The 25,750-nt window shown below is 36.0% G+C and overlaps 1 pseudogene; it reads left to right on the forward strand.

Moving 5' to 3' along the window:
* Positions 1-2,180: 2,180 nt before the first annotated feature.
* On the forward strand, positions 2,181-3,122 carry LOC126058376 (olfactory receptor 6C6-like; annotated as a pseudogene).
* Positions 3,123-25,750: the final 22,628 nt, after the last annotated feature.

Genomic DNA, 25,750 nt, shown 5'->3' on the forward strand with positions numbered 1-25,750 from the left:
TCTAGTTGAATTTTCTACAATATCTAGGTTCTGTGATTTTTGTAGTGTATGTAATATTGGGAGATATTAACAGATACATATACTTTCCAAATCTCCCCTCTGCTTTGAATCCTTCCCACGTAAAACATTGGAATTAAATTTCTTATGCAAATAGTGGAATGTTTTCTAATATTATAAATGCAATAATATTCAACATCTATTATTTGACTTTTTTTATATAGCATATGTCCTTAAAGGAGAAGGGAAATCAATAAATCCTGCATACGGCAAGTCACCTAGATCATAGGTGAAGGTAGTTCTACAAGTACAATAGTTATAACCATTGGCATCTGGATCATCATACATGCTCTGTGTAGATGCAGTATTCAAAGCTGCCTGATTATATAGGAACTGATATAAACTGTAGCATTATAGGCTTTTTACTATATGTAACTATGATCGTTCAGCAGATTTTGAAGAGTAAAAATAGCTTCTGTTTTGCAGGTTTTTAAGAAAGCAGCATATAGACTTGTCACCTAGACACGTGATGTTACAAAAATTGTTTGACTGACTCAGAGAGTCTCCTTTCCCACTGAGTTAGAGCAAAACTGAGATTAAAGAAATGGCAGTGCAGATATACATATTTGATAAATAAACACTCATGATCACTCAGCTTCTCATCCTTTCAGTAGTCAAGGAGTAGAAGAAAAATTGCTACTATTCTTGTGTTCTGGTTTTGAGATTTACACAAATCAATACTTAGGAATTTTTCATCAATATCTCTCTTGCTGTCACTCTCTTTTCCGGAGCAAAATGGAGAAAGAAGGGACTACTACCTATAAAATATTGGGAAAAAAGCCACTTGGAAATAGGAGCACTGTACTTTTTTTTTTCAATAGTTATCATTTAAAACACAAAACAAAATTCTTATAAGAAAATAGATGTGCTTATTGCATTGAGTAGAAAGTGAGAAAAATGAAATTCAGGGAAAACTAATAAAATTCTTATATGCAGGAATAGATTAAATTATTTTTATTCACATGGAAATTATTTTTATTCATGTGGAAAGCATACATTAATAACCCATGGAATGATTTTAAAATGAATAAGGAAAGTGTTTTGCAAATGCATTTATTTAAATACCATATGAAACCTGTAAATTAACTTTGACATTAAACATAGATGAATGCTTGGATAGCAACTCAATATCTTCCTTCAAATAAAGAGAAAAGCTCTCTTTTCTGTCCTAGACATCTATAAAAGGCCATCATCTACTGAACATAATGTATCCAGTCAGCAATTTAGGCCTATTCGTCTGTAGAGAAAAGTCTTATTTATGGACCTAAGAACAATGACATTGAGTGCCAAAAACAATATAGTTAGCATCATAAGTGACTATTGACTACCACTTCTATACTAGTCTTTGAATAACAAAATGATTTTATTAAATTACTTCTAGTTATTAAAACAACTAGTTATTAAAATCATCCTCATATTTATACTAAAAAGACAAAATTATTTATCGTGGTCGGCTCAAACAGGGAAAAAAATATTATTTAAGAATTTACAAATTACCTGAATCCAAGGCAAAGATCAAGTCAGAAAATAATTGATTTTGATTTGTTTTATTTTTCCTGTAGCTACGGTTTTTCTCCCAAGTTGTTTAGAATTTTGAAATTACTAACTGTATCTTGAAGATATTTCAAAATGATAAGTTTAAATGATTATGAGAAGACTAATGATTTGGAACTAGAAAAATGGTAATTGAAGAAAATAAGTCAAAGGAACAATGGAGCAGTACTGCATTGGAACTAAAGAATTAATGGCATATATTGGAGAAATTCAATTGTAGTTAAGGAAATATTTCTATACGTTTCATCAATTTTTAAAAAATTCATAAAATAAAAATTGTTGAACATACATTGTAAATTGACACTGAAAAAGCTGCCTAGATGTTACAAGGCTTTTTTTTTTTTTTTTTGCAGTAATTTATTAAACACACACAGAAGATACATAGAGAATGCTTTGGTTGACCTACCCTATAATTTTAGGTATCATCTGCCTTGTTAAACTGCAGCAAATATTTACACTTGTTTACATTTCTGGATATCAGATTTTTTTCCTGAAGTAGCTTTAAAAAAATTGTTTTTCTGCTTTTGGAGTTGTTTCCTAATGTCAGTTTAATAGGTCTCAAAACTGAAATGAAGAACCAGTAAAGGGAGATAGAATTCGTTCTCTTGGGACTCACAGATGACCCACAGTTACCAATTGTGATTTTTATATTTCTCTTTCTCAACTACATTTTGAGTGTGATGGGGAGCTTATCCATCATCCTCCTCACCCTACTGCATCCTCACCTCAAGATTCCAATGTATTTCTTCCTACAAAATTTCTCCTTCTTAGAAATCTTACTGACAACAACTCTAGATTGTTGTCTAGATTCTTGACAACTATTGTGACTAAAAACAAAATCATTTCCTACAATGGTTATGCATCTCAAGTATTCTTTTACTTTTGTCAGGAGTTACAGAGTTGTACCTTCTGGCTGCCATGTCCCATGACCACTATACAGCCATCTGCAAACCCCTGCATTACTCAGTCATTATGAGAAGCAAAGTGTGCTACCAACGTCTACTCAGTTCATGGACAGCTGGCTTTCTGATTACCTTTCCACCGTTGGTCTTGGGACTAAAGCTGGAATTCTGCGCTTCCAAAGTAGTTGATCATTTCATGTGTGACACTTCTCCTATCCTGCAGATTTTTGCACAGACACTCACTTCCTAGAAATGATTTCATTTGTTTCAGCAGTTATAACACTAGTGGTCACACTACTCTTAGTAATTTTTTCCTATACATATATAATCAAGACCATTCTAAAAATTCCCTCTGCTCGGAAAAGAACAAAAGCTTTTTCCACTTGTTCTTCCCACATGACTGCAGTTTCCCTTACTTATGGTAGCTGTGTCTCCATTTACATGAAGCCATCAGCAAAAGAAAGGGTGACTTTATCCAAAGATGTAGCTGTTATCTATACCTCAGTAGCCCCTTTACTCAATCCCTTCACTTACAGTCTTAGGAACAAGCAAGTGAAACAAGCTTTCAAGGATACACTCAAAAAAGTTTTCATTTTTTTCAAAAAATAAGGAAAAAAACTAAAATCTTGACAGAAACAGTGAATATATTTTTTGTTCCTTTTTTCATGTTTACTTAATTTATCCTTTCAGTAAGTTAAATTTCTTACAGCATTTAAACAAGTCTTTCAGCACAATACATTTCCCTACTTTTTCTTTAAAATTCTCGCAGTGTTAATATTAAGAGTTCCACCTTCAAATTTTCACAAATTTTAACTTTCTTTTAATCCCAAAGATATGCAACTTCAGGGTCGTGAAAACAAAATTAGTTATATATTAATTTTTCCTGTACAAATTTGCCTGGATAAGTGTAGTTTACATGCATTTATTATAGGTATACCTTGTCTTATATACTACGCTAGTTATAATTTTTGTCTTCTTTAGAATGATACAGCTTGCTATGGAGAGACAAAGAAACAAACAGTTCTCAAACAGTATGATTTCTCTTATGGTAAAGCTCTACACAAAATTGTGTTCTTATAGTAATGAAGGTTTAATTATTTCAGTGTATCAGAAATGCAGCTCGAAAAAGGGTAATTCTTATGACAGTTGTGATATATAGGAAAAAAAGAGTAAAATGGTGTTATAGGCATGTGTATAACAATATGCACAATGTTTGAGGCACTACTTCCTAGTTCAAGTGTCACTAGCTTGATAAGGGGAATGTAGGCTTTTAAGCCAGTCAGCCAGATATAAACCCAGGATAACATGTGAGCCCGGCCAAATTTTAAAACTCTGTTGCTAAGTTTCTCCATTTATGAAATAGATACAATAATAGTCCTTACTTGTTGTTTATTTTGAGAATGCAATGAGGCAGTATGTATAAAGCATTTTTAAATCAGAACCTGGCCCACAGTGAGTTATCAACAAGGGTTAGCTCCCCTTGGAGGGAAAGCTTGCCTCACTCATGGTAGTATGTAACAAGGGAAGAAAAAGAGGCAGCTTCAAATCATAAAAAGCTTTTATGACCTAAAATGTATTACGACTTAATCTGATTGGTCTATAGACCTGAAAATGTAGTGTGAATACATTACTGAGATAAAAATTTCATGTGTCTGTACCTAAAATAACTTTTTAAATCACATGGGATAGTCTAGAAACATGGGCTGTAGATGATTCTGAGGCTGATTTTTCACAATGTGATCAGATTTTTATTTTATAAAGATTGATCTGTTAAATGTGCTGAGAATGTTTTTTTAGATGTTTGGAGTTAGGAAGACAGGGGAGAGGATCAACACTTTAAGCTAAATGAGATATTTTAAAGGTTAAAAACACAATAGTGACAGTGGCTTGCAAGCTCAGGGAGCAGACTCCACAGATGTTTAGGGGAATGAACTGAGGTTAAACTGTTGAACATTTTCATGTCCAGGATAAGTGAAAGAAAGCCATTTAAAAAAAAAAGAAAAAGAAAAGACTCTTCTTGGGCTCTCCCTTCTGTCCACTCTGTGCACAAGCACCGAAATGTCTAATGTCTTTTTTAAAAAAGAAGTTTTCTTAATATCTGTCAGATCAAAAAAAATCACCTATAAAACATATGGGGTTCTATATTGGATATAATTTTTCATCAGAGACATATAAGTGACGAATTTACAGGGGTGATAGATGGCTGTTACAGATTAAATTGCACCCCCCTACCCAAAATGTGTGTCCACTTGGCTAGGCCATGATTGCCAGTAGGGTATGATTGTCCACCATTTTGTCATCTGATGTGATTTTCCTATGTGCAGTAAATCCTGCCACTATGAAGTTAATGAGGCGGGATTAGAAGCAGTTACATAAATGAGGTAGGCTCAATCTACAGGATTAGATAGTATGTTGAGTGAATCTCTTTGGAAATATAAAAAAGGGAAGCAAGCAGAGAGACAGGGGGACCTCATACCACCAAGAAAAACTACCAAGAACACAACACATCTTTGGACCTGGGGTCCCTAAACTGAGAAGCTCCTCAACCAGGGGAAAATTGATGACAAAGACCTTCCTGCAGAGCCAACAGCGAACGAAAGCCTCCCCTGAAGCTGGCATCCTGAATTAGGACTTCTAGACACCTAGACTGTGAGAGAATATATTTCTCTTTGTTAAAGCCATCCACATGTGGTATTTCTGTTATAGCAGTGCTAGATAACTAAGACGATGGCATATCTATTATTTATGTGGCCTTGAATAGAAGTCATGTAGTTTTTATTCGTGTTCAAATTTGTTTTACAATCTTTCAAAGCAACAATTTTTAGTCATCTACTTTTCCTTGGCAGAAAGAAGAGTGTTAGTTCATGTGATTATATTCATGGGCCTGAGAACTTTCACTCACACAGTTTGTTTTTTCAATACACTTTTTAAAAATTACTCGAGCTTTATCAGATAAATGATGCTCAAATATTTTTTCCATTCTATCGATTATGTTTTCATTTTCTTGGTAGTGTCATTTAATGCACAAAACTTTTCATGAAATGGGGAAAAGAATACTTGCTTTTAATGTACAAATATGTAATTTGTATGATAATTTTTTACAAAGAATGAGCAGGATCAAGATACACTGAACATTATTGAAATTAAGACATTATTCATCTGAATGAGTTGGTTTTACATTAAGATGCTAACTGTAATCCACAACAAATCATTAAGAAAATAGCTTGAAACATATGCTGTAAAAGAGATAATAAATAAATTTAAAGGTACACTAGGATGTACCAATTTAACACAAAAGAAGCCAGCAATCCAGGAATAGACTAATAAAAAAGACATAAGCATATTTAAAAAAAGGAAGACATAAGTCCTACTTTATCAGTAATTAAATTTAAATAGTGAAACAACCCAATTGAAAGGCAGAGATTGGAAACATAGTCTAAAAAGAGAACATAACCCAAATATATGTCTGTCTATTATAGGCACTCTTTAGATTAAAAGACACAAATAGATTGAAAATAGGATTTAAAAGATAGGCCATGTATTTCGGATTGAAAGTGTCTCCGAAATATATATGTTGAAGTGCTAAAAATTGTACCTGGAAGTTGTGGCCTTCTTTGGGAAAATAGCGCTATTCTTGGAAGACAAAAGAAAAACCTTTGCCATCCTGTTGATTATAACTCATAGTGACCATATAGGACAGAGTAGAACCACCCCATAGGGTTTCCAAAGAGCAGCTGATGATATTGTCACTTAAGCCATACCAGAGTAGGATAAGCCCTATTCCATTCTGAGTGGTACCTTAAAAGGAGATAACAGAGAGGAAGCTGGAAAGAAACACACAGAGTAAGACAGATGCCAGGTGATAGTGGAGGCAGACAGATCTATAAGCATCCATAAGCATGCCAAGAATTGCAAAGGGCTACAAGAAGCTACAAGGCACCCTGACAGTGCAGTAGCTAATAGCTCAGCTCCTAACCAAATTGTCAGCAGTTGGAATCCACCAGCTGCTCTTTGAAAACCCCATGAGAAAGTTCCACTCTATCCCATAGGGTTGCTATGAGTTGGAATTGACTCAACAGCAACAGGGTTTTTTTTTTTTTTTTTTTTTTTTGCTGCAAGAAGCTGAGACAGGTAGGACCTTTCCGTAGAACAAACAGAGAGAGAGCTCATAGACCCATTAATGAATTTGGGCCTCTAGTCTTCAGAACTGAGACAATAAATTCTGTTCTTCAAAGCCATTTACTTTGTAGTATTTTGTTATGGCAGCACTAGGAATCTAACATACCATGTGAGCAGTAGCCAAAAAAAAAAAAAAAAAAAGAGCTGGGTTGCCTATATTAATATTTGATGTATTAGACTTTAAGACAAAAAAGTTACAGGATACAAATAATATTTTATAATTATAAATTGTCAATCTATTTGGCAGAATAAACAATTATAAACATATATTCCCCTAACATCTCACAATAATAGTTAGAGACTTCAATAACTCATTTTCAATAATGGATATAAAACTAGGCAGTATACCTGGGACATTCTCCAGAGTGACCATATGCCAGACTATAAAACAAAACAAAAAAAACCCTAAATAAATACAAAATAATTGAAATAATACAAAATATGTTCTTTGACCAAAATACAATTAAATTAGAAATCAACAATAGAAGAAAATATAAGAAAATCACAAATATATGTAAATTAAACAGTACACTCCTAAATAACAAATGAGCCAAAGAATAAATCACAAGGAGAGTTTAAAAATAATATTTTTAGATAAAAGGAAGTGACAAACAGCATGCTAAAACATATGGATTGCAACTTTAGAATCGTTTATAGAGAAATTAATAGCTCCAAGTGCCTACGTTAAAAAGGAAGACAGATCTCAAATCAATAAACAAATGTTTTACCATTGGAAACAAGAAAAAGAAGAGTAAAATGGCACAAAACAAAAAAAAGAGAGTACATATTATATGATTTTATTCACATGAAATTCTAGTAAATGAAAACTAATTGCAGATCCATTGTTGCCTGTATAAATATACATGTAGGTGTTAATATTGATGTAGATATATGTATAAATATTTGACTTAATAACTATATATATACATTTTTTGTGAAACCAAAACGTTCACTAATGAGAGGACAGTACAAGAGTTTCAAATCTTTGATTAAAATATATTTATTGAGTATAAATTATGTCACCTTTACCAGGCACTAGAGATATAAATATAAAACAACCAAGTTCTGTTTCTTCCAGGTTAGGTAGTAATTTAATAGAAACAGGTTTATGTACAAATAATTTCAGTAGAGTAAGCTAAGAGGACAAAGTTTTGGGAGAGCAAAGAGGAGATAGCACCTAATTTTGGCTTTACACAAAGGGAAGATTTCAAGGATTTTATTAAATTTAGACCAAACCTTAGGGAAAAGTATGCGTGTATATGTGTGTGTATTTGCATGTATGTGAGCACGTCTGAAAATACCTAGTGTTTATAGGAATAAATGAAAGATTTGATGATGTTAGTGCAAATGTTGCACAGGGCCTCGGTTCTGGGTTGCACAGGTTTGGTTTAAGAACAACAAAAAGGAGAAGTAACTGATCTAGCAGCACTTGTCCAAAATAATTTTCTACAATAATGGAAATGTTCTATAATCTGTGCTGCCTGATACATTAGCCACTAGACACATGTGGCTACTGATCATTTTAGATACGGCTAGTGTGACTAAGGAACTGAACTGCTATATTATTTCATTCATATTTAAATTTAAATAACCGCAAAAGTAACTTACTCCTGAGCAAGGCTGATACTTGGTTATTAGTTCAAATTTAAATAATATTACTGCTTTAAAGAGGAAGCACAGGACATTCTGGAAACATGTAAGAGTTTGAGAGAATCCAAGAAGACTTCTCCAAGAGAGTACAATTAAAGTACAAATGAATTGAGGTACCAGAGAAACCACCTTTAGCAGACAGAAGAACACAAGTGAATGTCCTGAAGGAGAAGAGAAAGTGTCAGATTGTTAAAGAAACAAACAACAAATAACGAGTATCTCAAAATGACAAAAGTGAGGGACATGCTCATCGATAGGTGGACTCAACATTGTGAATTCTACCCAAAGCAATCCACAAATACAAAGCAATTCTCATCCAAATACCAACAGCATTCTTTAAAGAGATGGAAAAACTAATCATTAACTTTATACAGAAATGAAAGAGGCCCCACATAAGTAAAGTACTATTGAAGAAGAAGAATTCACTAGGAAGACTCACACTACCTGGCCTCAGAATCTACTGTACGGCTACGGTAGTCAAAACAGCCTGGTACTGGTACAATGACAGCTACATTGACCGGTGGAACAGAATTGAGAACCCAGGTGTAAATCCATCCACCTACAATCACCTGATCTTGGAAAAGGGCCCAAAGTCCATCAAATGTGGAAAAGACAGTCTTTTTAACAAATTCTGCTGGCAAAACTGGATGTCCCTCTGCAAAAAAATGAAACAGGGCCCATACCTCACACCATACACAAAAACTAATTAAAACTGGATCAAACACCTAAATATAAAATCAAAAACCACAAAGGTCATAGGAGAAAAAATAGGATCAATGCTAGAGGCCCTAATACATGTCATTAACAGGATACAAACCATAACTAACAAGACACAAACTCTAGAATATAAGTTAGATTACTGGAATCTTCTAAAAATTAAACACTCCTGCTCATCAAAAGACTTCACCAAAAGATTAAAAAAAGAACTTAGATTTGGAAAAATCTCTGACTATGACAAATTCAACAGAAGTCTAATCTCTAAAATCTCCAGGAAAATCCAATACCTCTACAACAAAAAACAAATAATCCAATTAAAAAATGGGCAAAGGAAATTAACAGACACTTCACCAAAGAAGGCGCTCAAGTGACTAACAGACACATGAGGAAATGACCATGATCACCAGCCAATAGAGAATTGGAAATTGATACTACAATGAGATACCATCTCACCCCAACATTACTGGCATAAATAAAAAAAAACACAAAAAACAAAAAATAACACATGTTGAAGAATTTGTGGGGAGACTGGAACTCTTATGCACTACTGGTGGGAATGCAAAATGGTACGACCATTTTGGAAAACGATATGGCACTTCTTTAGAAAGCTAGAAAGAGAACACCGTAAGATCCAGCAATCCCACTCCTAGGAATATATCTTAGGGAAATAAGAGCTGTCACATGAATAGACAAATGCATACCCATGTTCATTGCAGCATTTTTCACAACAGCAAAATTTTGCTCATAAAAGACTCGAGGGAATTAAATGAAATAAAAGGAAAAAAGAAAAAGAAATCTCCTGTGGAGGCTGGTGTTCCTGTCTACCAATTACGTAAAAAAAAAAAAAAAAAAAAAAGAGAGAGAATTGTCAATTCCTTTTTTAAGTACAAAACTGAGGGGACATTCTCCCAAAAGATAACCAGAAATGATTTAAACTCTATATAAGATGTCAACAGTATTCTGCTATTCCACTCCCAAGGGGTCATAAATTGTTTAGAAATTTATCTATGTCTATATCTGAATTGTAATAAGAGAATTGTCCTTCACAGTTGTTCAGTAACTGGCTGCTCATCACTCGGACCCTATGTTAAATACATTTTGACATGGTGATATTTAAGTTACGTGGTGGTATGCAATCTACTCTCAACTCCCATGGAGCTGTTGAGTAATTTTACTGGTCAGATGTTTAACTCCAAAAGGAACTTTTGTCTCCATTAGGCAATGTATTAAGATTCTGTTACCTTGGTTGTTTCCCATCCCAATACTTGCGAAAAAAATATGTTGTCGTTGTTAGTTGCCATCGTCACTATGAGTCAGAATTGACTCAATGGCAATGGTTGTTTTTTTTAATAGCGACACCATGTACGAGAGGGCGAGAAGCTGCCCGGTCCTGTGCCATCCTCACAATCATTGCCATGTTTGAGCTCATTGTTGTAGTCACTGTGTCAATCCATGTCTTTGAGGGTCTTCCTCTTTTTCACTGACCCTTTACTTTATCAAGCATAATGTCCTTCACCAGGGACTGATCCCTCCTGATAACATATCCAAAGCACATGAAAGAAAGTCTCGGCACCCTTGCTTCAAAAAAGTATTCTGGCTGTACTTCTTCCAAGATAGATTTGTTCATTCTTCTGGCAGTCACTGGCATATTCAATATTCTTCACCAACACCTAATTCATTGTCCGGCTTTCACATTCATATGTGGTCATTGAAAATACCATAGCTTCGGTCAGGCACATCTTGGTCTTCAAAGTGACATCTTTGCTTCTTAACACTTTAAGGAGGTCTTTTGTAGCAGATTTGCCCAGAGCAATACTGTTAAACATATAATATGAGATATTTCATTCTGAGATCAAATTGTTTAGAAATTTATCTATGTCTATATCTGAATTGTAATAAGAGAATTGTCCTTCACAGTTGCTCAGTAACTGGCTGCTCATCACTCGGACTCTATGTTAACTCAATTTTGAGATGGTGATATTTAAGTTACACGGAGGTGTGCAATTTACTTCCAAATATATGTAAGTGTGGGGATGAGAATAGAAATTTTTTTTTTTTTTTTTATAATAACTTTTATTAAGCTTCAAGTGAACGTTTACAAATCCAATCAGTCTGTCACATATAAGTTTACATACATCTCACTCCCTACTCCCACTTACTCTCCCCGTCTTGAGTCAGCCCTTTCAGTCTCTCCTTTCTTGACAATTTTGCCGGCTTCCCTCTCTCTCTATCCTCCCATCCCCCCTCCAGACAAGAGTTGCCAACACAATCTCAAGTGTACACCTGATATAATTAGCTCACTCTTCATCAGCGTCTCTCTCCCACCCGCTGACCTGTCCCTTTCATGTCTGATGAGTTGTCTTCAGGGATGGTTCCTGTCCTGTGTCAACAGAAGGTCTGGAGAGCATGGCCGCCGGGATTCCTCCAGTCTCAGTCAGACCATTAAGTTTGGTCTTCTTATGAGAATTTGGGGTCTGCATCCCACTGCTCTCCTGCTCCCTCAGGGGTCCTCTGCTGAGCTCCCTGTCAGGGCAGTCATCGATTGTGGCCGGGCACCAACTAGTTCTTCTGGTCTCAGGATGATGTAGGTCTCTTGTTCATGTGGCCCTTTCTGTCTCTTGGGCTCTTAGTTGTCATGTGGGCTTGGTGTTCTTCATTTTCCTTTGCTCCAGGTGGGTTGAGACCAATTGCTGCATCTTAGATGGCTGCTTGTTAGCATTTAAGACCCCAGACGCCACATTTCAAAGTGGGATGCAGAATGATTTCATAATAGAATTATTTTGCCAATTGACTTAGAAGTCCCCGCAAACCATGTTCCCCAGACCCCCGCGCTTGCTCCGCTGAGCTTTGAAGCATTCATTTTATCCCGGAAACTTCTTTGCTTTTGGTCCAGTCCAATTGAGCTGACCTTCCATGTATTGATTGTTGTCTTTCCCTTCACCTAAAGCAGTTCTTATCTACTGATTAATCAATAAAAAAACCCTCTCCCACCCTCCCTCCCTCCCCCCCTCGTAACCACAAAAGTATGTGTTCTTCTCAGGTTTACTATTTCTCAAGATCTTATAATAGTGGTCTTATACAGTATTTGTCCTTTTGCCTCTGACTCATTTCGCTCAGCATAATGCCTTCCAGGCTCCTCCATGTTATGAAATGTTTCAGAGATTCGTCACTGTTCTTTATCGATGCGTAGTATTCCATTGTGTGAATATACCACAATTTATTTACCCATTCATCCGTTGATGGACACCTTGGTTGCTTCCAACTTTTTGCTATTGTAAACAGAGCTGCAATAAACATGGGTGTGCATATATCTGTTTGTATGAAGGCTCTTGTATCTCTAGGGTATATTCCGAGGAGTGGGATTTCTGGGTTGTATGGTAGTTCTATTTCTAACTGTTTAAGATAACGCCAGATAGATTTCCAAAGTGGTTGTACCATTTTACATTCCCACCAGCAGTGTATGAGAGTTCCAATCTCTCCGCAGCCTCTCCAACATTTATTATTTTGTGTTTTTTGGATTAATGCCAGCCTTGCTGGTGTGAGATGGAATCTCATCGTAGTTTTAATTTGCATTTCTCTAATGGCTAATGATCGAGAGCATTTTCTCATGTATCTGTTGGCTGCCTGAATATCTTCTTTAGAGAAATGTGTGTTCATATCCTTTGCCCACTTCTTGATTGGGTTGTTTGTCTTTTTGTGGTTGAGTTTTGACAGAATCATGTAGATTTTAGAGATCAGGCGCTGGTCGGAGATGTCATAGCTGAAAATTCTTTCCCAATCTGTAGGTGGTCTTTTTACTCTTTTGGTGAAGTCTTTAGATGAGCATAGGTGTTTGATTTTTAGGAGCTCCCAGTTATCTGGTTTCTCTTCATCATTTTTGGTAATGTTTTGTATTCTGTTTATACCTTGTATTAGGGCTCCTAGGGTTGTCCCAATTTTTTCTTCCATGATCTTTATCGTTTTAGTCTTTATGTTTAGGTCTTTGATCCACTTGGAGTTAGTTTTTGTGCATGGTGTGAGGTATGGGTCCTGTTTCATTTTTTTGCAAATGGATATCCAGTTATGCCAGCACCATTTGTTAAAAAGGCTGTCTTTTCCCCAGTTAATTGACACTGGTCCTTTGTCAAATATCAGCTGCTCATACGTGGATGGATCTATGTCTGGGTTCTCAATTCTGTTCCATTGGTCTATGTGTCTGTTGTTGTACCAATACCAGGCTGTTTTGACTACTGTGGCTGTATAATAGGTTCTGAAGTCAGGTAAGGTGAGGCCTCCCACTTTCTTCTTCTTTTTCAGTAGTGCTTTGCTTATCCGGGGCTTCTTTCCCTTCCATATGAAATTGGTGATTTGTTTCTCTATCCCCTTAAAATATGACATTGGAATTTGGATCGGAAGTGCGTTAAATGTATAGATGGCTTTTGGTAGAATAGACATTTTTACTATGTTAAGTCTTCCTATCCATGAGCAAGGTATGTTTTTCCACTTAAGTATGTCCTTTTGAATTTCTTGTAGTAGAGCTTTGTAGTTTTCTTTGTATAGGTCTTTTACATCCTTGGTAAGATTTATTCCTAAGTATCTTATCTTCTTGGGGGCTACCGTGAATGGTATTGATTTGGTTATTTCCTCTTCGGTGTTCTTTTTGTTGATGTAGAGGAATCCAAGTGATTTTTGTATGTTTATTTTATAACCTGAGACTCTGCCAAACTCTTCTATTAGTTTCAGTAGTTTTCTGGAGGATTCCTTAGGGTTTTCTGTGTATATAATCATGTCATCTGCAAATAGTGATAACTTTACTTCTTCCTTGCCAATCCGGATACCTTTTATTTCTTTGTCTAGCCTGATTGCCCTGGCTAAGACTTCCAACACGATGTTGAATAAGAGCGGTGATAAAGGGCATCCTTGTCTGGTTCCCGTTCTCAAGGGAAATGCTTTCAGGTTCTCTCCATTTAGAGTGATATTGGCTGTTGGCTTTGCATAGATGCCCTTTATTATGTTGAGGAATTTTCCTTCAATTCCTATTTTGGTAAGAGTTTTTATCATAAATGGGTGTTGGACTTTGTCAAATGCCTTTTCTGCATCAATTGATAAGATCATGTGGTTTTTGTCTTTTGTTTTATTTATGTGATGGATTACATTAATGGTTTTTCTGATATTAAACCAGCCTTGCATACCTGGTATAAATCCCACTTGATCAGGGTGAATTATTTTTTTGATGTGTTGTTGGATTCTATTGGCTAGAATTTTGTTGAGGATTTTTGCATCAATGTTCATGAGGGATATAGGTCTATAATTTTCTTTTTTTGTAATGTCTTTACCTGGTTTTGGTATCAGGGAGATGGTGGCTTCATAGAATGAGTTGGGTAGTATTCCGTCATTTTCTATGCTTTGGAATACCTTTAGTAGTAGTGGTGTTAACTCTTCTCTGAAAATTTGGTAGAACTCTGCAGTGAAGCCGTCCGGGCCAGGACTTTTTTTTGTTGGGAGTTTTTTGATTACCGTTTCAATCTCTTTTTTTGTTATGGGTCTATTTAGTTGTTCTGCTTCTGAATGTGTTAGTTTAGGTAGGTAGTGTTTTTCAAGGAATTCATCCATTTCTTCTAGGTTTTCAAATTTGTTAGAGTACAATTTTTCATAATAATCTGAAATGATTCTTTTAATTTCATTTGGTTCTGTTGTGATGTGGTCCTTCTCATTTCTTATTCGGGTTATTTGTTTCCTTTCCTGTTTTTCTTTAGTCAGTCTAGCCAATGGTTTATCAATTTTGTTAATTTTTTCAAAGAACCAGCTTTTGGCTTTGTTAATTCTTTCAATTGTTTTTCTGTTCTCTAATTCATTTAGTTCAGCTCTAATTTTTATTATTTGTTTTCTTCTGGTGCCTGATGGATTCTTTTGTTGCTCACTTTCTATTTGTTCAAGTTGTAGGGACAGTTCTCTGATTTTGGCTCTTTCCTCTTTTTGTATGTGTGCATTTATTGATATAAATTGACCTCTGAGCACTGCTTTTGCTGTGTCCCAGAGGTTTTGATAGGAAGTATTTTCATTCTCGTTGCTTTCTATGAATTTCCTTATTCCCTCCTTGATGTCTTCTATAACCCAGTCTTTTTTCAGGAGGGTATTGTTCATTTTCCAAGTATTTGATTTCTTTTCCCTCGTTCTTCTGTTATTGATCTCTAGTTTTATTGCCTTGTGGTCTGAGAAGATGCTTTGTAATATTTCGATGTTTTGGACTCTGCAAAGGTTTGTTTTATGACCTAATATGTGGTCTATTCTAGAGAATGTTCCATGTGCGCTAGAAAAAAAAGTATATTTTGCAGCAGTTGGGTGGAGAGTTCTGTATAAGTCAATGAGGTCAAGTTGGTTGATTGTTGTGATTAGATCTTCCGTGTCTCTGTTGAGCTTCTTACTGGATGTCCTGTCCTTCTCCGAAAGGGGTGTGTTGAAGTCTCCTACTATAATTGTGGAGGTATCTATCTCGCTTTTCAGTTCTGTTAAAATTTGATTTATATATCTTGCAGCCCTGTCATTGGGTGCGTAAATATTTAATATGGTTATGTCTTCCTGATCAATTGTCCCTTTTATCATTATATAGTGTCCTTCTTTATCCTTTGTGGTGGATTTAAGTCTAAAGTCTATTTTGTCAGAAATTAATATTGCTACTCCTCTTCTTTTTTGCTTATTGTTTGCTTGATATACTTTTTTCCATCCTTTGAGTTTTAGTTTGTTTGTGTCTCTAAGTCTAAGGTGTGTCTCTTGTAGGCAGCATATAGATGGATCGTGTTTCTTTATCCAGTCTGTGACTCTCTGTCTCTTTATTGGTGCATTTAGTCCATTTACATTCAGGGTAATTATAGATAAATAAGTTTTTAGTGCTGTCATTTTGATGCCTTTTTATGTGTGTTGTTGACAATTTCATTTTTCCACATACTTTTTTGTGCTGAGGCGTTTTTCTTAGTAAATTGTGAGATCCTCACTTTCATAGTGTTTGACTTTATGTTAGTTGAGTCGTTACGTTTTTCTTGGTTTTTGTCTTGAGTTATAGAGTTGTTATACCTTTTTGTGGTTACCTCATTATATACCCCTATTTTTCTAAGTAAAAACCTAACTTGTATTGTTCTATATCGCCTTGTATCACTCTCCATATGGCAGTTCAATGCCTCCTGTATTTAGTCCCTCTTTTTGATTATTGTGATCTTTTACCTATTGACTTCCATGATTCCCTGTTATGTGTATTTTTTTTTTTTAATTAATCTTAATTTGTTTGTTTTTGTGATTTCCCTATTTGAGTTGATATCAGGACGTTCTGTTTTGTGACCTTGTGTTGTGCTGATATCTGATATTATTGGTTCTCTGACCAAACAATATCCTTTAGTATTTCTTGTAGCTTTGGTTTGGTTTTTGCAAATTCTCTAAACTTGTGTTTGTCTGTAAATATCTTAATTTCGCCTTCATATTTCAGAGAGAGTTTTGCTGGATATATGATCCTTGGTTGGCAGTTCTTCTCCTTCAGTGTTCTGTATATGTCGTCCCATTCCCTTCTTGCCTGCATGGTTTCTGCTGAGTAGTCAGAACATATTCTTATTGATTCTCCCTTGAAGGAAACCTTTCTTTTCTCCCTGGCTGCTTTTAAAATTTTCTGTTTATCTTTGGTTTTGGTGAGTTTGATGATAATATGTCTTGGTGTTTTTCTTTTTGGATCAATCTTAAATGGGGTTCGATGAGCATCTTGGATAGATATCCTTTCGTCTTTCATGATGTCAGGGAAGTTTTCTGTCAGAAGTTCTTCAACTATTTTCTCTGTGTTTTCTGTCCCCCCTCCCTGTTCTGGGACTCCAATCACCCGCAGGTTATCCTTCTTGATAGAGTCCCACATAATTCTTAGGGTTTCTTCATTTTTTTTTAATTCTTTTATCTGATTTTTTTTCAGCTATGTTGGTGTTGATTCCCTGGTCCTCCAGATGTCCCAGTCTGCATTCTAATTGCTCGAGTCTGCTCCTCTGACTTCCTAGTGTGTTGTCTAATTCTGTTATTTTATTGTTAATCTTTTGGATTTCTACATGTTGTCTCTCTATGGATTCTTGCAACTTATTAATTTTTCCAGTATGTTCTTGAATAATCTTTTTGAGTTCTTCAACAGTTTTATCAGTGTGTTCCTTGGCTTTTTCTGCAGATATCCTAATTTCATTTGTGATATCATTAAGCATTCTGTAAATTAGTTTTTTATATTCTGTATCTGATAATTCCAAAATTGTATCTTCATTTGGGAAAGATTTTGATTCTTTTGTTTGGGGAGTTGGAGAAGCTGTCACGGTCTGCTTCTTTAAGTGGTTTGATATGGATTGTTGTCTCCGAGCCATCACTGGGAAACTAGTTTTTCCAGAAAATCCGCTAAAAAAAAACTGCAGTCAGATCCCTATCAGAGTTCTCCCTCTGGCTCAGGCTATTCAGATGTTAATGAAGCCGCCTGGAGAGGGTGGGGGAGGGAACAGAGAGATAGGAGAGTAGCACCTCAGAATATAGCCAGAGTTGCTTGTCTTGCTTGGAATGACTCTTATATCTGAGATTCCCGCGGGCGCGTCGCCTATGTGTGCTGTCTGTGTGGAGATTGCCCCCGGGGGGTCTGGCCCGCTGGAGTCACGGTCAGATCCTCCGCTTCCAGCCCCACGCCCAGCGTCAAGGCTCCCCTACTGGGACGGTGCACTCTCGACTCCAAAATCAGTCGCTGCCTCCCGGGGACTTCTCGTCCCTCCAGCCGCGTGGCCGTGCCGCCCCCGTGAACCAGGTGGGCCCCCTCCCGGGGTTAGTTCAGATGGGTGGAGTAGCTCCCCGTGCTTGTGCCGCGACCGAGTGTCCCGGCTGGAATGCTGTTCTCCCCGCTCCAATACCAGTCGCTGCCTCCCGGGGACTTCTCCTACCGGCTGCGTCCCACGCCGCCCGCGCGACCCGGATGGTCACCTTCCCGGGGTTAGTTCAGGGGGTGGAGCAACTCTCCGTGTTTATGGCGTACCTGCGTGCAGTCCAAATCCCTGTGGGACGGTTCCCCGGCTCGGATGCTACTCTTTCTGCTCCAAGATCAGTCACTGCCTCCCGGGGACTTCTCCTAACGGCTGCGTCCCACGCCGCCCGTGGAACCGGCTAGTCCCCCTCCCGGGGTTAGTTCAGGGGGGTGGAGCAGGTCTCTGTGCTTGTGCCGTACCTGACTGGTATGCTGGCTCCAGGCTCTGGAAACAATCGCTGCTTCCCCGTATTAGTTTGTTCTCCGTCTCTAAATCTGTGTTTGTTGTTCAGGGTTCGTAGATTGTTATGTATGTGATCGATTCACTTGTTTTTCCGTGTCTTTGTTGTAAGAGGGATCCGAGGTAGCGTCTGCCTAGTCCGCCATCTTGGCTCCGCCTCCCACGGTAGATCGGGACCGTCCGGGTGCGGGACGCGGCTTCGGGGCTGGCGGGCTCTACACCGCGGGCCCCGCGCCGCCCTTGGCCGCTCGGCCGGCGGGCGTGCTGGGGCCCAACGCCGGGGGCAGGCGCCGCGGGTGGAGCGGCAGGCGGAGGCGGCGGGCGGAGCGGCGGGCTGAGGCGGCGGCGGCGGCGGCGGCGGCGGCGGCGGCGGGCGGCGGCGGCGGCCGAGAATAGAAATTTTAAGAAAAGCTTTTTTATTTCCCTTCCACAGACATCTATGGTTAAGGGAAGTCATGGTCCTCATTTATCTTTGATGTAGCTTTTTCTTACTGGGTTGTTTAAGAAAATAATTTTCCTGGTCCCAGCTTGATATCTCTGCATGTGCAATAACTAACCACTGTGCATGGGACTTAATTTGGCTTCCTTTCCCCCTTGTATGAGTCCTAGTAAAGTCCAATACCTATATCAACACCTTTTTCATGTCTGTAACCTGTATTGACCTTTTTCAGGACTCATTTGCAATATCTTTCTAGATAGTGCAGATTTCTCTTACTTTTCCAGTAGCTCAATCATTCATCTTACACCATATATATATACATATAAAACCAGATCAAACCAGTTGCCCCGAGTCAATTCCAACTCATAGTGACCTTATAGAACAGAGTTGAATTGCCCCATAGGGTTTCTAAGGCTCTAAATCTTTATGGAAGCTGGCTGCCACACCTTTCTCCTGTGGAATAGGCTGGTGAGTTCAAATTGCTTACCTTTTGATTAGCATCAGAGCACTTAACCACTGTGTCACCAGAACTCATACACAGGTGTATATATATATATAAACCCACCAGAGCTCATATATACATATATACACACACACATATATACCCACACAAATATACAAAAATACAAGTCTATTTTTAATTTCTTTCAGCGATTTGAGGCTTTTTGTGCCAGAGATATATTTTTCAATATACCTGCTGTCTCAGCTAGCTAGTGCTGCTGTAACAGAAGTACCACAAGTGGATGGATGGGTTTAACATAGAGAAATTTTTTCTCTCACAGCATAACAGGCTAGAAAGTCCGAATTCAGGGTGCTAGCTCCAGGAGAAGGCCTTCTCCCTCTGTTGGCTCTGGGAGAAAGTCCTTGTCATCAATATTCCCCAGTCAAGAGATCCTAAGCACAGGGACCCCCAATCAAAAGGATACTCTATTCTCCTGGCTCTTGTTTCTTGGTGGTATGATGTCCCCCTGTCTCTCTGCTTGCTTCTCGCTTTTATATCTTAAAAGAGATTGACTTAAAACACAACCCAGTCTTGTAGATTGAGTCCTCCCTCATTAACATAACTGCCACTAATCCTACCTCACTAACATCATAGAGGTAGGGTTTACAGTGTGTAGGAAAATCACATCACTTGACAAAATGGTGGACCACCACACAATACTGGGAATCATGGTCTAGCCAAGTTGACACACATTTTTGGTGGACACAATTCAACCCATAACATCTGCCTTATTTTAAGAATTGAAAGACCCTCTCCTTCCTTAAGTTTTTAAGTCTGGATATGTTATTAAAAATATTATTAACTAGATGGTGCCCGGCCACAACCGATGACTGCCCTGACAGGGAGCACAACAGAGAACCCCTGAGGGAGCAGGAGAACAGTGGGATGCAGACCCCAAATTCTCATAAAAAGACCAGGCTTAATGGTCTGACTGAGACTAGGAGAATCCCGGCAGTTGGGGTCCCCAAACCTTCTGTTGGCCCAGGACAGGAACCAACTCCTCAGACATGGATTGGACTGGCAATGGGTTGGAGAGAGATGCTGATGAGGAGTGAGCTACTTGTATCAGGTGGACACTTGAGACTGTGTTGGCATCTCCTGTCTAGAGGGGAGATGGGAGGGTAGAGAGGGCTAGAAACTGGCAAAACGGTCACGAAAGGAGAGACTGGAAGGAGGGAGCGGGCTGGCTCATTAGGGGGAGAGTAAGTGGGAGTATGTAGTAAGGTGTATATAAGTTTATATGTGAGAGACTGACTTGATTTGTAAACTTTCACTTAAAGCACAATAAAAATTATTTAAAAATATATATATTATTGATACCATAAACAACAGGGTTAAACGGTTCCCCTTCCTCCCATCACACCTGAGCCACATCACACTCTTTTGATAAGAAATTCTGTGTAGCAGCTCAAGGCCATCTTACTGCTTCTCTGTTCAAGTTTGCTTTGCTACCCACCAACCTTCCCCTCACTCCATTTGGACATGAGCAATAAGCCACAAAGCTGTCCTTGGATAAACTTCATGTTTCATAAAAAAAAAAAAAAAAATTTATACCCCCCTGAAAACCACATGCCCCCAGCCATCATATTGCACCCCCTACTGCACCCCTGTATGTGTTAATTTCCTGAAATTGTCTGCCAGTTCTTAGAAACTTCATGAATTATGCATAAGTTCCCTATCACAAGCCCTGCAACTGCACTAGAATCCCCAACCTCAGGGAGCTTGATTTGAGACTTAATCTCTGAGCTCCTTGCTTGACCGGCTTGCAATAGAGTCTGTTTCCTCTTTTTCAAAGGCCTGGTGTCTCTCAATTGACTCAAGGGGTCGCATCGGGCAGGACCCACCCTCATCAGGTTACAATACTATAATGATGCATAGATTACCACATCTTTTATTGGTCAGTTAATTCATTTTCTGTGTCTGTTATAACAAATTGCTACAAACTGATTGACTTAAAACAACAGAAATTTATTCTTCCACAGCTCAGGAGGCCAGAAATCCAAAGTCAGAGCCAAAATACCTGAGCCTTAATCAAGCTGTCACGGCAGAATCACACCACACACTCTTCAGAGGCTCCAGGGGAGAATCTGTTCATTGCCTCTTCCAGCTTCTGGTGGCTGTCTCTATTCCATGGCTGTGGCTGCATCATCCAATCTCTGCCTCTGTGGTCACATTGTCATCTCCGCTTGTGTCTTTATGAAGTCTCTCTCTACTTCTCCCTATATTCTTCTATATTTTATATCCTTCTATATTCTTCTGTACTCTATATCCTTCTGTATTCTTCTATATTCTCTATTCTTCTATATTCTATATCCTATATTCCATATTCTTCAATATTCTATATTTTGTACTCTATATTCTATATTCTGTATTCTCTATTCCATATTCTACATTATACATACTATATTCTATTTTCTATGTTCTTCTGTATTCTTCTATATTCTATACTGTTCTATATTCCTCTATATTCTATATACTTCTATATTCTACATTCTATGTTCAATATTCTATATATTATATTCTATTTCCTATCTTCCATATTCTATATTCAATATTTTTCTATATTCTATATTCATCTTTATTCTACTCTATATTTCATATTCTACATTCTGCATTCTCCTATATTCTATAATCGATATTCTCTAGTCTTTATTATATATTTTATATTCTACATTATATATTCTATATTCTTCTATTTTCTATATTCTATAGTCTTCTATATTCTGTATTCTGTTTCTATATTCTATGTTCTATATGCTATATTCCACATTCTATATTTTATATTCTTCTATATGCTATAATCTGTACTTGAAGATCAAAGATCACAGCCTTCAGTATGGACTGCACGTCAACATAAAGAAAACAAAAATCCTCAGAACCGGACCAAGGAGCAACATCATGATAAATGGAGAAAAGATTGATGTTGTCAAGGATTTCATTTTACTTGGATCCACAATCAACAGCCATGGAAGCAGCAGTCAAGAAATTAAAAGACGCATTGCACTGGGCAAATCTGCTGCAAAGGACCTCTTCAAAGTGTTGAAGAGCAAAGATGTCACCCTGAAGACTAAGGTGCGCCTGACCCAAGCCATGGTATTTTCAATCACATCATATGCATGTGAAAGATGGACAATGAATAAGGAAGACCGAAGAAGAGTTGACGCCTTTGAATTGTGGTGTTGGTGAAGAATATTGAATATACCATGGACTGCCAAAAGAACAAACACATCTGTCTTGGAAGAAGTGCGGCCAGAACGCTCCTTAGAGACAAGGATGGCGAGACTGCGTCTTACATACTTTGGACATGTTGTCAGGAGGGATGAGTCCCTGGAGAAGGACGTCATGCTTGGCAGAGTACAGGGTCAGCGGAAAAGAGGAAGACCCTCAGCGAGGTGGATTGACACAGTGGCTGCAACAATGTGCTCAAGCACAACACCGGTTATAAGGATGGCACGGGGCCGGGCTGTGTTTTGTTCTGTTGTGCATAGGGTCTCTATGAGTCGGAACCGACTCGACAGCACCTAACGACAACAATATTCTATATTATTTTTATTCTGTATTTATCTATATTGTATATTCTAAATTCTATTTTCTATATTCTATATTTCATATTCTTCTATATTCTACATTCTACACTCTATTCTTCTGTATTCTATATCCTATGTTCTATATTCTGTATTTTATCTTCTATATGCTGTACTCTATATTCTACGTTCTATATTCTTCTATATACTATATTCTTCTGTATTCTATATTCTATATCCTATATTCCTTATTCTTCAATATTCTAAGTTCTATATTCTATTTTCTATCTTCTATATTCTACATTCTAAATTCTATATTCTGTACTCTATATTCTATGTTTGATATTCTATGTCCTGTGTTCTATGTTCAATCTTCTATCATCTGCTTTCTTCTATCTACTATCTTCAATCTACTATCGTCAATTTCCTTCTATATTGTATATTCTATGTTCTATATTATATTTTCTATTTTCTATATTCTTTTGTGTCCTATATTCTATTATCTTCTATATTCTTCTATATTCCATATTCTACAGTCTATATTCTATTTTCCATATTCTATTCTCTTCTATATTCTTCTACATTCTATACTCTATATCCTATAATCTTCTATATTTTTTCTATATTTTATAATCTACATTCTATTTTCTATGTTCAATATTCTATCTTCTATATTCTTCTACATGCTGTATTCTATATTACATGCTGTAATCTATATTCTACAGTCTATATTTTTCTACATTCTATATTCTATAATCTATATTCTTCAATATTCTGTTTTATATTGTATCTTCTACATTCTACAGTATATATTCCATATTCTTCTGTACTCTATAATCTATATACTTCTACGTTCTGTTTTCTATATTTTTCTACATTGTATGTCTTATATCTTATATTCTTCTACATTGTATATTTTATGTCTTATAGTCTATATTCATCAATATTCTATTTTCTATATTCTTTTATATACTGTATTCTTTTATAAACTATATTCTTCTATATTCCATATTCAACATTCTATATTCTACTATATTCTATATACTTCTGTATTCTACTGTCTATATTCTATAATCTATATTCTTCTGTATTCTATATTCTATGTTCTATAATCTATATTCTACATTCTGTATTCTCTATTCTTCTATATTCTGTAATCTATATACTTTTACATTCTATATTCCCTCTTCTATGTTCTGTATTGTATTATCTATATTCTACATTCTACGTTCTTTATTCTATATTCTTCTATATTGTATATTTTATGTCTTATAGTCTGTATTCCATTTTCCTGAATATCCTCTATTCCATATTCTTCTATATTCTATGTTCTATCCTCTATGTTCTATATTCTACATTCTCTTCTCTACATTCTATACTCTTCTGTATTCTATAATCTATATTCTTCTATATTCTACAGTCTACATTATGTATTCTAAATATTTCTATATTCTTTAACTTCTCTTTTATATTCTGTATTCTATATTCTGCGTTCTATATTCTATTTTCTTGTATGTTCTGTATTCTATATCTAATGTTCTCCACTCTACATTTCATATTCTAAATTTTCCTATAGTCCATATTCTTCTATATTCTACATTCTATAATCTATATTCTCTACCCTATGTTCCATATTCTATATTCTGCATTCTAAATTCTATATTCAATATTCTTCTATATTCTATCATCTATATTCTTCTACATTCTATATTCTGTTTTGTATATTCTATATTCTTCTATATTGTACATTTTATATATCATAGCCTACATTCCATATTCATCAATAGTCTATATTCTTCTATATTCTATATTCCATATTTTCTATCCTATATTCTTCTATATTCTATCTTCTATATTCTGTTCTGTATATTCTATATTCTTCTATATTACATATTCATCAATATTCTATATTCTTCCATATTCTATATTCCATATGCTATATTCTACATTCTAAATTCTTCTTATTCTGTATTCTATATTCTTCTATATATTATATTCCACATTCTACATCTTCTGTGTTCTATAATCTATATACTTCTACATTTTATATTCTATAATCTTCTATATTGTATATTTTATATCTTATATTCTATATTCCATTTTTGTCAATATCCTGTATTCTGTATTCTATATCCTTCTATAGTCTATCTTCTATATTCTTTATTTTATATGCTATATTCTGTTCTCTATATTCTATAATCTATAATCTACATTCTATACTCTATTTCATATTCTGTATTCTACTTTATTTTTCTCTATTCTATATTCTGTATATTCTACGTTCTATATTGTGTATGGCTCTATATTCTACATTCTATAATCTAAATTTTTCTTTATTCTATATTCTATATTCCACACTGTAAACTCTATATTCTATATTCCTCAATAATCTATAATATTCTTCTATATTGTATATTCTATATCCTTTATTCTATATTGTATATACCATAATTGTCAATATTCTTTATTCTTCTGTATTCTATCTTCTATATTCTCTAGTCTAGATTCTATATTCTTCTATATTCTATACTCTAATTCTATATTCCAAATCCTATATTCTATGTTCAATATTCTTCAATATTCCATCTTCTATATTTTGTCTTCTATAGTCTATATTCTCTATTGTTCTATATTCTACATTCTATATTCTGTATTCTGTGTTCTTCTATATGCTATATTCTATATTTTATCTTTTATATTTTGTACTCTATATTCTATGTCCTATATTCTGTATTCTATATTCTTCCAAATACTGTATGCTTCTATGTTCTATGTTCTGTATTCCATATTCTGTATTCTACATTCTACGTTCTATATTCTTTTTTATATATTTTTCCATATTCTATATTCTATGTTTTACATTCTATATTCTTCTATTTCTATATTGCATATACTAAATTTTATATTCTATACTCTGTATTCTACATTCTATATCCTACATTCAACATGCTATATTCTTTATTCTATATTCTTCTCTATTCTAAATTCTTCTC

This window comes from Elephas maximus, chromosome 14 (assembly GCF_024166365.1).
Source record: "Elephas maximus indicus isolate mEleMax1 chromosome 14, mEleMax1 primary haplotype, whole genome shotgun sequence".
Classification (NCBI taxonomy): domain Eukaryota; kingdom Metazoa; phylum Chordata; class Mammalia; order Proboscidea; family Elephantidae; genus Elephas; species Elephas maximus.